This window comes from Oxyura jamaicensis, chromosome 7, assembly GCF_011077185.1.
Source record: "Oxyura jamaicensis isolate SHBP4307 breed ruddy duck chromosome 7, BPBGC_Ojam_1.0, whole genome shotgun sequence".
NCBI classification, from domain to species: Eukaryota; Metazoa; Chordata; class Aves; order Anseriformes; family Anatidae; genus Oxyura; species Oxyura jamaicensis.
Genome location: NC_048899.1, coordinates 25965082 through 25978414, shown reverse-complemented (window position 1 = coordinate 25978414; position 13333 = coordinate 25965082). Strand labels below are relative to the sequence as shown.

The window sequence follows — 13333 nt, the reverse complement described above, 5'->3', positions numbered from 1 at the left end:
TGCCACAAAGATACTGCTGCTCTGTTTTATGTGGCTTTTACATAGCGTAGAGCCCTGTGAGCACCACAGCAGGCTTTCAAAGTATTTCAAGGGATGTTCTAGTTTACTATCAGTTCCTTTGCACACAAAGTGCTCAATGGGTGGGGAAGAGACGGGAGGATGCCAAGGACTGCACAGAAAATCCATACACATTAACAGAATGAGATTTTTTTGGTACTGAATTTAGAGTTATTTTTGGCACTAGTAAAGTAAATGTTCGTCTGTGAGTTTTGTTAACTGAGTATTTAAACTGTAGGGGTAGTCTAGCGTTGATGTATATCTCCTTAGTGGGGCTTTTCCTATTCTTTTTCAGGCTCTGGGTTTAATAACAGTAACATTCTCGTTACGTGTTTCAGATAATGGTCATCACATTGCCTGTCTCTGTAGGGACACTGTGAAAATTAATTAGCTGGTGTTTATAAAGGAGGACAGTCATATCCCCTCACTCTGGCTAATTACACTTTGAATACCTGTATTGATTTAGCAGGAGTGTTTCCAGGATGCGATGATGGTTTGCAGGGAGAAGAGCGTCCAAGCCCGTCCCGAAGTGCCCAGGGGGAGACATACATGGCTGGTTTCCCAGCCAGCTCCGAGGAGCATATTGACATATAACTGATGCTTAAACGTGTCACCTTCCCCTCTCCAGACTCTGCATTTATTGCAACTGATTATGGCTGTCTGCAGTTTGTTAGACCAAATAAAACATCACTCAAGGAGGAAATCGTCAGGTTTCAGGGTCTGAGCGTGGGGGAAGGCAGTATCTATTGTAAGCTAATATATGTATGTGTGCGTGTGTTTGGGTGCATAGGCAATGTTCGTACATGTCAGATCAGGAGAAATGTATTCCAATATGTATATTTTTTTCCTGATCTAACAAGTACAAACTTCTTCTGGTGGTAAAAGCACCAGTTTGTAATTGTATTTAATAAGGTGATGGCCTGGAGCCAAACACCCAGAGATCCCAACACCACTGGGTTTGGGGATGAATCAGATCTCGGTCAGGGCTCTGCGGCGCAGACACATCCCTTCCAAGTGCTCTGTCCTGGGAAGGGCCTGACGAGCTCTGTGAGATGACGGATACGACAGCTCCGACTAGATGCGCCAACCAGAGAAACCGGGGCTTCAGGCAAAAACCAGGCCAGAAGAACACGAGCTGTAAGGAAAAATGTAATGACTAAGCAACCACCAGGTAACACAGAGATTCCTGAGTTTAGTTTCTAAACCTGTTGTTCAGATAAGAGCAGCAGCTGAACTGCAGCAGCCCGGGGCCAGGCACAGGTTGCAAAACCCACTCCAGCCAGGTGGCGAATTAGCTGCCCCACGGCCCAGCCACTACACTCAGCCTTGCTGCCCACACCAAATGCAGCTCTCCCCGGCTGACCCATGGGTATTGGGTTAGGATGTGCTGAGCAAACGAAGGGAGTGATGCATTTGTGGTAGTGGGTTGGAGAGCAAATAGCAATTAATGGTGTAAAGAACGGGCACTTAGCCTGGGAAGTCAGCAGTCTCATGGCAAGAAGCAAACAGAACAGCTCCTCCACCCGGCTTCAAAAGCCTCATATCTCATCCTTTCCCTATCGGGAGCCTCTGAACTGAAGGAAAGTTTATCCCAGGCCAGGTATGGAGCAGGGGATGTGTGTTTCTGCCTGCTATGACTCATAGGCAAAGTAGCAGCTTTGGTCTGGTGGAGGTGGAGCTGGGTACATGTTGCAGCCCAAGCATAATAAAGGTCTGGAGGCTATAAGTGGGGAAAACCATTCACAGTCCTGACTTGGCAAAGCTCTTTGAAAAGAGCTCTTTGCCCCAAGCCACAGAGCCTCCCAAATCTCAGTTGGTTCCCAGAATTCAGACACCAGTGTTCCTACAAGAAATGAACACACACAGTTCGTTTTAATAAGGATCAAATTGGCAGCTGTGTCGAGTATTAGTTACAAGAATATAATAGACATAGTAGAGGAAATCTTTAAGCTGTTAAAAGGGACTACAGGAATCTCCTGTCACCCTGGACTCCTTTTTCGTTGCTTCTTCCAAACGCTTGTGCAGCAGAAATGTATCATTCGGGGCAAGTGGCCATGGGTATGTCGTTTTGGTGGGACAGTTCTGTTCTTGAGGCTTTTGCTGCTTCCTAGATTGCATTAAGGGTTGTGCTCTGCTGCACCTTTCCAGGATACTTCTGCTTTTGCAGGCTTTTCCCATTACAGCTGCTCACGTCTTAATGTATCCCGATTGTTGCAACCCGACAACACAGCACGTATTTTGTGTGACTCTTGTGATGTTGCCTCATTTAACAGTAATGTGGCATCATCTCAGCTTCACGGGCTCAGGGGTCAGATGCTGTCATGACTCACCACTGCTCACCACCGTCGAGGCTTCTCCCATCAGAAAGTGTAAGTGTGTGTAAAGCTGCGTTTTCAAGGTTTGTTCTCTGTAAGCAGCCTGAAATCTATGTGGATCCCTGACTAGTACAAGGGAGGTGTACACGTGACTAATTTTCTTTGGGACTTAATGGCTTTGCTTGTTGGAGCAAGATGCATGTTGTAGTGGAAAGGCCTTAGATGAGGTAGTATTTCCTCAGCTGGGCACAAAAGCTTTACTGAAACCATATAAAGCCTGTTTGGGTCACACTGGTGGTGGTGGACAAACAGGGAAACTGAAGCTCAGAGAGGTTAAAGTCTTTGGCGTCAGAGGAAGAACCTGGAAACTCTGAGTATCAGCCCCTTCACTGGCCTTGGAAGAGAAAAAAAAAACACAGAACTGCTGCTTCTCCCTATTTGGCCACTAAGCACAACTGCTCGTACTGTGCTGCTGCAGTAAAGTGTCTTCATCGGAGGTGGTCCCCTACGTAGCCTGCATAAACCACTGAGGATTAAACCACAACAAAATATCCTCGTCACTAAGTCTGCAGATCTGGAGGGGAAAGAAATAAGGGATAGAAACAATGGATGCTTTTTGCTGGTTGCCAAGATTTATAATGATGATTACGATGATGATGAGTAGCTGAAGGAATGTTGCTCACATTGTAAACCGCTGATCTCCTGACGCTCATCAGCAGAATTTCAGCTCTCAGATGTTTTTAGTGCTGGGGTGTTTTCTGTCCTTATCCAAGTGGTTTATTCGATGCAGCTGCAGCCCAAGCCCTGCATGGTGGCTTCCAGCTGCAGAGCCTGCGAGCCCCCTCCCCAGACCCCCCCAGCGGCTGCCGTGCCGAGAGCCGAGCACGGGGAGCAGGAGAGGCGGCAGATGTCGCCGTGCATCGCATGCCGTTTGTCCTGTGCTTACTGCAGGTACTGGTGCAGGGCAGGGCTCTCTGCTCGCCGCGCGCAACTTTGCGCCAGCAGCGGCTGCCGCTTGCCAGGCAGAAGCGGGAAGGGAAGGGGCATGAATAATGCAGCACGACATATTTATCAACATTGTCAAGTGGAGCCTCAGATCAAGTTTAGTGGGTAAAGAAGGGGCTTTGAATTCCCTCTGTACAACACATTAAGATTCACATACTTGATTTTGTAGAAAAAAAAAAAAAAAAATTGAGTCCGAGAGGCTGAAACCTAGGAAGTCTATATATAACATGCAGCTCTTTTTTCTTTTCTTTTTTTTTTTCCCTACTGTTTGTTTTTTGCCTTCTTGTGCCACAAGTGTGGGATTTGAAGTAGGGGGTGAATTGCCTGAAACAGAAGAGCTGGTCAGGAGCATGTTTCTCTTCTTCCTCCTCCGTATATCCCTCCCACACTCCAGGGCTGCTGCCCTGCGCAAGGAGGGGTTATTCCCATGCCTCTCCAAAATGTATGCAACTTTTGGCATACCTTTGGTGAGCACTGTCCTTTATGATGGTCGTGGCAGAAGTAACGCACACCTGCAAGTCCCAAAGCTGGGGCAGCTGGACACGGCGGTGTTTGAATCTCTTGCTGGCTCTGCTGGCTTCCCCGAGCACCAGCCCAATGTGGCAGGCAGCAAGCCAAGGGCCATTTTGATGCCCCGTCAAGGAGCCTTGAGGCTGCATTTGATGGTGGAGTTGGACAATGCTGAGCAACGTGGTGGCCCTGGTGGTGCCTAGACATCGCTCCTGTCCCCGTGGGACAAAGCTTGGTTGAGATGAGCAACCTCAAAGTAAGTTCTCCATAGCTGAGCCGCAGTTTCCCCTGTCTCTTCTGGTTTTTGTATGGTTCTTTCCCCATCAGTCCTGGTATCACCCATATATCAGCAGCTCGCCCATCTCATCATTGCCACGGGCAGGGTATGGGGTGGCTCCTGGGGATGGCCACTGTGTCCAGTGGTGGTAGAGCAGCCCTGCTCAAACTGCCCTGGTCACCTGCCGGAACCACACAAGCTGTGCTCAGGCTTAGGGAAAAATGTGTTTTTGTTTTTTATTATTTGCTTTTTTGTTTTTGTTTTGAAACACCAGGCTAGGACTCGAGAGCTATGGTCTGTCACAAACTAATCACGTTGTTTGGAGCAAGTTTTTATGGCTGGTATTTTCTAAAGCACGTGGCAATGGCTCAACTCTTGCTGTTGAAAAAAAAAAAGAAAAAAAAAAAAAAAGATAGTAAAAGTCCCAGATAAAAGCATGGGGAGAGAAGGAAAGAAGTGAAAAGCAAGTTGAATTAGCACTGAGTGCTTCAGAAACATCCACTCTTCGTGTTCCTTTGCTGCTTTGTGCAATGGGAGTTATGTTTACTCATGGTGCAGAGACCCCAAACTTAGGCCACCTATAGCTGCAGTGAATACCTTGTTTCTGCAAAAATCCCATATACTTTTTATAGAAAAAAAGTGTATGTGAGTTGCTGGTGGCCTAGAGAGCCTGTGTTTTGGCCCTGGACACCAATATCCCCATATACCACTTCTGAACATTAAACCTTGGTTTGTCCCCTTGGTTCAGTGCAAGGCAGGGGCTGCTGCTGGACTCTCGCCTGTGGCTGCATGTTTCAGGGGATGTTTATCTGCTCATATCACTTCTGGCTGCAAATACTAACTGCAGACAATAAAAAAAGAAAGATAAAGCTAGGTAGAAGCCAGGCTGGGGCTACCATCAGGCACAGCTCTCTACATTGGTCTATACAGTCTACATTGGTACATTGGTCTATAGACACTGGTTTGTAAATGTGCAAGGACACCTGAGCGTGTGTGTGAAATTAAAATAGAATTGTTATTCGGTCTGCATTTGAAGTGCCTAACCTCTCCAGTTTGAAGACATCCTTGTGCTTTGTGGGAAAGCTCATACTCCTTAAATCGTGTGTGAGGAGGGGGTCTGTAGGGAGTTTTGTGGACAGTTCACACTGCCAATTCAGCATTTTTGCACACTCAAAAAGCATAAGTATTCACAGTCCAAAAAAAAAAAGGTCCGTAAAGAGATTATCTTAATTCTTAGAGTTTTTTTATTTAAATGTGAAGGGTCTAGGCTGCTGGTCTTTTTTTTTCTTTTTTTTTTTTTTTTTTTTTTTTTTGCCTCAAATGAATAAATATTTTCCAGAAAGCAAACATAATTTCCCTCTGTGTACAGCACACAAGGGAGAGAGAGAGAAAAGAATACTTGACCCCGGGACAACGCGCTGCTCTTTTTCCCGTTGTCTGGTCGTGGTGCAGGAATGTGCAATCTGCAATTGCAACTGGCAGATGCACAACTTTTGTTTGCAAAACCGACTTCATTATTCCTGCTGTAGGGGTGGGCTGGCTGAAGATGTTTGGGATACGGGCAGTTTGCGGCCTTCCTGTTGAATCATCCATATATTTGGCCTGGACCAAACTAGCAGTAGCATCGCAAAGCTCAGATCCAGACTCTTGGGAACGGCAGAGCAGCTGGCACATGTTAACTGTAGCTTTTTAGCACCAGTTCTCATTATCTCAGTGTTATCATGATTTTACTCCACCCCGTCCCCCGGTCATATTTTGTCATCTGCTGTGACCACAGACTCTTTGGACCGGGTTGTCTTCTCTCAAACAGTGGGGGCAGAGATGGTTTTTACTGGAGCTTTGGATAGCACTATCGCATTACAAATAACTATGAGCTAATGTTATATATCACCCTAGAGCTAAAAATCCCAGCCGCCCACCAGTCCTTAGCCATATATTACTTCTGATGGCTGGTGCGGTGCTGCACCTCCTGCTTGTATCACTCTAACGACCCTCTTCCCTTATTTACCTCCTTGAGCATCTGCCCTGGCAAAGTGATTCCCTTGAGGTTAAGGCAAAGGCTCTGGGGACAAAAATGATGTGTCATTATGTAATTAAAGCCTGTATTAATATATGCAAGATAGTCTGGACAGCCCAAGCTTTATTTCCTTTGGAGCTCTTGAATTGATCTTCTCATTTGTCTCGTACAAGAAAACATTTTTTTTTCTGATTTGCCAAAGTGAAATTTCTTTGTTTTCTTAATAGAAAACCCCAGTTCCGCTATGCCCAAATATGATATTTCTGTTTCCTTTGCTACCACCCGTGGGGATTGAACCACAGACCTACAGCACAGTAACAGAGATCTCCATCATGTGCAAATTAAAGGGATTAAAACCAAAGTTAGGCAGAAGGGGAAGGCAGCAGCTCAGGGCTGGCAGTTAGAAGTGAGGCTGAGACAGGGACACATCGCACCCCCAGCTGACCACGCTGTCTCTGTGGGAGGGTTGCCTCCTGCACCCTTCATTACCAACTGCCGACCTTCCCCATCCACTTCATGTCCCCTTCCACCTCTCAGATGGAAACTTTCCCTTCCCGATGACATTGGGCTGGCTCTCTTCTCCTCTCTCCCTCTCTGCTGCTGTTTATCCCTCTAATTGCATAAAGTATTTTGGGCTGTAGTTCCCATGAAGGATGCTAGGCAGAATGAAGTTTGTGCTGTATATAAGAAATTGTGATCTGTAATTTGCATTTCCTCCACTGTCTAACCCAAGTTTATTAAATAAGGATGTTGCTGGATGCAGTTCTGAATTTTTGGTAGACAATGCAATTTGTTTTACCATTTCCTTTTGTTGATCCCTCATCTCACTTGGAAATGCAGAACATTAGATTTGTGGCTTTGTGAGTATTGTCGCGGTGGATCAGAGATGTAGTAGATGAAGAGGAGTTTAGGAGCAATGATTAAAGTGTCTGTGACTCAAAGTGCCCAGCAAACTCCCTGGAGAGAGTCGGTGTCTGCAAATCTCATTAGGCTGCTTACTTTCCTAATATTTGATTTTTGTTAATGCTTAGAAATCTTGCCCTTCTGAATCACGTTGACTCGCAGGACATCTTGGGATCTGAAGCAGGGAGCAGCTCATTGCTATGGCAGAGCTCAACTCCTGTCTTGTGACACTCCTACATCTCAGTGACCTGGGTGGCAGCTCTACCAAGGCCTCTGATCCTGCCATTTTGTTAGTATAGATTAAAAAAAAAAAAAGGGCATTAAAATTAAAGTCATATGACTGTAATGAAAAGGTTATTTCCCCTTCTCTCGCGAGTTGCGTTCTGTGCAATTGCAGCTCACTTTGTCCTGTCCATCTCATAGTCTCATTAGCTGCCGGGCCACAGAGGAATTGAGGAGAGAGAGCTGGGGGTTTTATCTGCATGCCGTTCCAGCGTGGAGGATTCGATGAGACGATGGCTTGTCATTTTTTATTAATGAGTTGGAGCCTGATTCATTATAGATGTGTGGAATGAGCTGGGGGTGGCTGCAGGGGGAGGGGAGGGATGTGCCGGTGAAGGATCTGCACCTTCCCACCGTGGCTTTTCCTCTGCTTGGCCCTACGCGGCCTGGCTGGGCAGCGCTGCTTACCACCCTGCCACGGGGCAAGGAGGCAGCGCCTGGCTCCGGTGTCCCGCTGCCCAAGCCCCTGTGTCTCAGAGCATGTCAAGTAGCCCCAGAGAAATGAGTATGCAGTGGTGCTCAGCAATTAGCCCTTGTGAGGAGGGTTCTGAGGGACTGTCCCATAGGGCCTGGCTGGCTGAAACATTGGTGGCTGAGATAAAGGTTTTCAAAGCGTTTGAGGAGGCAGATTGGTGTGGTGGAGACAAAATCATGTTCTCACCACGGGCAGCGAAGAGCTGCGTGTCTCTCAGCCCTTCCTGGCACACTGAGGTCTATATGTAAAACGGAGCGTACGTAAGTCGTGTGGTCAGCAAATCCCATTTGTGTTCAGAGGGAGGTGTGCAGGGCCTGGGGATCGCTGAGGGCAGGTGGCCTGGGGGAACCCAAGCTCGCTGGGGCAGACACTGATGCTTGGCAGAGCCCTTGGTTGAGGTGCCCGCTGAGGTAAGGCAGGCAGCGCTGTCTGCTGCATCCACGGCCCTGGGCAAGCAGCTCCCGGCCCTGGGGCCCGGCCGTCGCTCCGTGCCCACTGCTGCCTCTCCCTCACGTCCTTCCTGCAAGATCCTTCCTCGGGGGAGGAGGAGGAATGTGGATAACAAGAGCTATGCAGCGTTAGAAAGAAGGGTGAAATACTTAGAGGAAAAATCCTGGCCCAGGTTCTTCTTCTCGAGTAAACTTAATTCCATTTGTGCTGCTTCTGCGTTTTTGCTTTTTGCTAGAAGAAGCCTTGAAAAGCTGCAAGAGAGGCTCTTCTCTCACTTCTTGAGACTCTGTGGGCCAAAGAAGTGTGAGTAAATATCCAAGCTTTTGGAGGGGTCAGTGACGACAATCTTTCGTTTTGGAGGGTCACCAAATTGCAGCTAGAGGCAAAACAGGCATCTTTTAGCTGGGCTGTTGCATTGTATATATTATGTGTTTAAATTTGTAAGCTCTTTGCTCGTCACAGAGATAGGTAACCATTTAGCATTAATCTCAGTGCAGACTGTCAGCAAGAGACATGCAGTTGGAGCAGTCCTTCATGTTCTTCTTAATCTCAACGGAAGGTCATTCAGAGTGAAGTTATCTGGCTGCTCTTTGTGTACAGAAAAGCGTAAATTCTGTGTGTTTGGCAGTGGTCTCCCACTGGGAATGCGTGGTATGTACCTCAGTGCCATGCTGGTGCACTGACCGGTGCACAAGGTTCTTCTTGACATCAAACCACCAACTAGGAGTGATTAAGGAAGTATTCTGGAGCATCTTAGAGAATCATTAACTTAATATCTCTTGTTGAATAAGGGAAAATTTTCCTGGTTTGCATTTATACTTGCCCTTAGATAAGTTCTGGCCGAGGTTATGTTCTGATGATGCACAGAGGACAGGATGTGCTGTTTTCCACTATTGTTATTTATAATCTTGCAGTGTGGCTCAAATGTTTTCAAGGTAGCTGCACAATTGGATACAGACAGAAATAAAGACATGCTGCTCCTGCCTCTGCTGAGAGCTTTCTTTTCCAACATTTTCCAGGCCCCCAGGTCTTTTCAAATGGTTGGGTGTACTGTACAGAAACTTAAATAAAATCTCAGGGTGCTGTTTGGTATTCTCTGCTTGCAAGGAAAATAAAAGATCAAACTGCCCTTGCAGTAAAACTGCAAGCTTGAAAGGGTTAATGCAACAAACAGACCTAAAGGAATCTTTTCCCCTTGTAAAATATGCAGCCAGCATGACAGCAGTATTCCCAGAGTCAAGTTATCTTTTACATTAGTGAATGTTGTTCCTAAAGCTTTAGCTGGGGTAATAAATGATTCATGGTAACCACACCTTTGTGCACAGCCGTCCACTTGATGTTCAGTCCATACGCTACATCAAGAAGCCTTGTGCAGGAGCTCTACGGCTCCAGTTCAGCAGCTTTCCCCCAGTAACTGTGACAGGGTGAAAGGCATTTGAGTAACAAATGGTAAGTCGAAGAGAAAGGTTTCTCTTCTGCCTCTTAAAGTGTAAATTAGCAGTGTGTGTTTGTGCTTTCTGTGCAACCCAAGTTTGATGCACGCTCCTGAGAGTCTGGATATGGAGGGGAGGCTAAGGAAGAGATGGCTCAGTCTATTCTCTTCGGAAAAGAAGAAAGTAGGGAGAGAAGTTTAAAAGTTGTGTGTGTCAGCCCTCCGAATGCTTCCCCAACATGCAACTAATGAGACCTCCCAGTAGATGTACACTGAGAGGAGGTGAGAGAGACCCCCTCACAGAGGGTCTCTGAGTCAGATGGCATCCAAGGTTGGGCTGGAGAGCAGGTCTCACCCTCCCCGGCCTTCTGCTGATGCTGCTCAATGCCCACCCAGGGACTGAGATCTGCCCAGACCTTTCCCCACCCAAATACAACTGTGGACCCAGGCTCCTTCTTCTGGCAAAAGGCGGCTGGCCCAGTTGGGAGTTCAGCTCCAGGTTTTGGAAGGCTAAGGCTCAGTCCCAGCTGCTCAACTGTCTGTCCTGGTGAGCTTCCTGGTGGAACTCGTGGCCCTGCTGGTGCTTGTACACTGGAGATGGCTGAGTGGATAACTGCTAATCAAGACCCTGTGATTACTGCAGTAGATTTGTCCAAGCGCTCAAACTTGTGGAAGATTAAAAAAAATCTAGAGAAAAGTCTTCAGACTGGGACAACCAAGGTAGACACAAGGTCTGACCCAGTTACAGAATGGGCATTGTTAGCAGATTATTAGGCCAGGACAATGGATGGTGATTTATAGTCCTCAATGTATTTTGAGATCCAGTGAGAAGTGAGTGGAAAGAGGAGGCTTGGATGAGCCCAAGAAGTTTCTCAGCAGTCTGGAGAAGAACCGAGAAGTAAGCAGGACATCAGACATCCAGGTATGACAAACATTAATGAAGTGAATTTGGCCAAATTCATTCAGTTTTCATCCAGGGGAGGGTTTTAGTTTTGGTTTTGAATCAACTTACAAATAGAAAATAGATCCCATATCGTTCCCGTCATTAATATCCCCCATATGAGTGTGAAACATCACAGAATTACAGAATGGTTGAGGGTGGAACAGACATCTGAAGATCATCTAGTCCAACCTCCCTACTCAGGCACGGTCCCGTACGGCATATTACCCACTATTGTGTTCAGACAGCTTTTGAGTATCTCCAGAAAAGGAGACTCCACAACCTTCCTGGGCAACCTGTTCCAGTGCTCAGTCACACTCCTAGTAAAGCATTTTTTCCTCATCTTCAGACAAAGCTTTCTGTGCTTCAGTTGTGCGTGTTGCCCCTCATCCTATTTCTGGGCACCACTGAGAAGAGTCTGGCCCCGTCTTCTTGACACCCCGTCTTCAGAAACTTACAGACATTGATCAGATCCCCATGAGTCTTCTCTCCTTCAGGCTGAACAGTCCCAACTCTCACAGCCTTTCCTCATATGACAGATGCTCCAGTCCCTTATGCCAAGTCCTCAGCTGACTTTCCCAAAGTCTGGTTTCAGAGTGCCACCACTCTGCAGAGCAGTAAGTGTAATGTGTTGGTGACCTGCCTTCTATGTATCTCTCTACCAGCAGTTCATGAATAGTAAGCACAGTGGGTTTTACAAGGACAGCTATGGAATAATCCCCATTGTATTTGAGTAAAAAGTGCAGCATACAATTGACATAGCTCAGTCTTGGGTGTTTGCTGGTTTAAAAGAAAAAATGATTTCCAACAATTGAGGCTTTTTTCTTACCAGACCAATCACAAACTTTTGAAGCATGAAATGAATTTCAGTGGTCCTTGCCAATAAGCTTCTTTCTCTGATATTGGTTTTTATGAAATGGCTATAATCTTTGCAGGTAATGAATGAAAGCTACACTATGAAGTCCCACCTAACATTCTTCTTCTTGATTTATGGTGTATTGGTTAAAATAGTAAACTGATAATGATCGCAAAGTAGCGATAAATCACCATGGGCTGATGTATCTGAAACAATAGAAAATGTTCTGGAGGAAGAAACTTGGAGCCAGTCAGGGAACAGCTGGGTGTTCTGCAGATATGAAAGATACCAGGGAGTCCACAAAAATACAAATTAAAAGACTCTCTCCCTTTGTTTCTGTCAAGATTGGGTTGTTCCTTGCTTCTGAATGAAATAAACTTGAGACATTTATGATGAATTAAAGTTCCCACACCCCCAGTGTATCAAATCTAATTAGAAAGTGCTGGTGGAAATCCGTTCAGGCCAAAATTCTGGCTGGGTCTGAAGTTCAGATCTGGATGTGATCGTTTCTTTCTGTACAGTTCTGCAGAAGACTGGTATTTAGATCTCACTCCTGCCAAAAAAAAAATCACCCTTGTGGATAAATTTATGCATATGAGCAGTTTTCTAAAGGTGAAGCAAAGTCATGTTGTTATCTTGTGTTGCCTCAGCTCCTAGGTAATGCACTTTTTCTCTTCTATTTTCCGTCCATTGGATGTGTTTTCAGGCCATCTGTATATTTTGTTGTGGTCATATAATCCTAATACATTCTGGCTCAGATAAGCTTTGGACTGTGAGATGCCAATAGATAAAAGAAAAAACACGGAGCAAGAAGCACCCCAAACTAAAAATAGTTAGAAGAGGCCATGATGTCTCCGAAAGTCTCCTGAAAACCAAAAAGTTATCTGATCTTTTGGGGGATTCGACCTATCCCAAACTGATCTTCCTAGAAAGGTTTTGGGTTAAATTCTCTCTCTTGTCTTGTCTCATAATGGAAACTTTCTTTGGACTTGGTGCTAATCATACCAATGAGCCAGCTCTCATTGGTACTAGCTTGCAAAAGGCCTCTTTTGTTCTTGTTAGAGTATCTAACCTCTAAATCTATTTAATACCCTTTCCCTGGTTGTCCATCATTATGACACATGATTTTCCAAAGGATTTACTATTAGTTAGCAGCACAGGGCTTTCTCCCTGGGGTAGCAGCTACTTGCAGTGAAGAAAATGCATGTTCAATGTAGCAATTTGTCTTTTTTTATATATTTATTATAAGAGTAAATGAGTTATTGTGGGGGACTTCAATATTATTGCAAATTAGGTGCTACAAGCCAAGCCGTGCACATTTGTTATGTTTCCAGGCATACACAGCATGCATAGCAGTTCAAAAATCAGCAGTCATATTATATCTGGGCCTTTTCCTGGGCAGCTGCTACTTTGCAGGTATTTTTGTAGTGTGACTGTTCCATAACTCTGCTTACTTCAAATGAAGGGAGGGGGGAATCTGTCAGAAAAGTGATTGCTATAAAAAAGGTTTTGATGAGCATGAAGGCATGAATTATAAAATCTCTCAAGATTTAGTTTCCAAAGTAGGCATGGGCTAATGAATATACAGAGAGCATTGCTTGTCGTATATTCCTTCTATAATAGTAATTTATGAACTGTTGTGTGTTTTTTTCACTTGCACCTTTCTGGATGTACTTGCAAGCTGAAAACTTATCAAAATTATAAATTGCTCCTTTATTCAGAAAAGTGTGCAGTATGAAGCAAAGCACACAGAACTGAAACCTACTCGACCTCCACTTCAACAAGGGACTTAAATTAACTGCTGAAATTTAAGT

At 45.5% G+C, this 13333-nt stretch overlaps 1 protein-coding gene across 5 annotated transcripts in view; it reads left to right on the top strand.

The window, feature by feature from the left end:
- GLI2 (GLI family zinc finger 2) overlaps positions 1-13333 on the top strand; it is a 192290-nt gene that overhangs the window by 76636 nt on the left and 102321 nt on the right. The gene's annotated exons all lie outside the window — the stretch shown is intronic.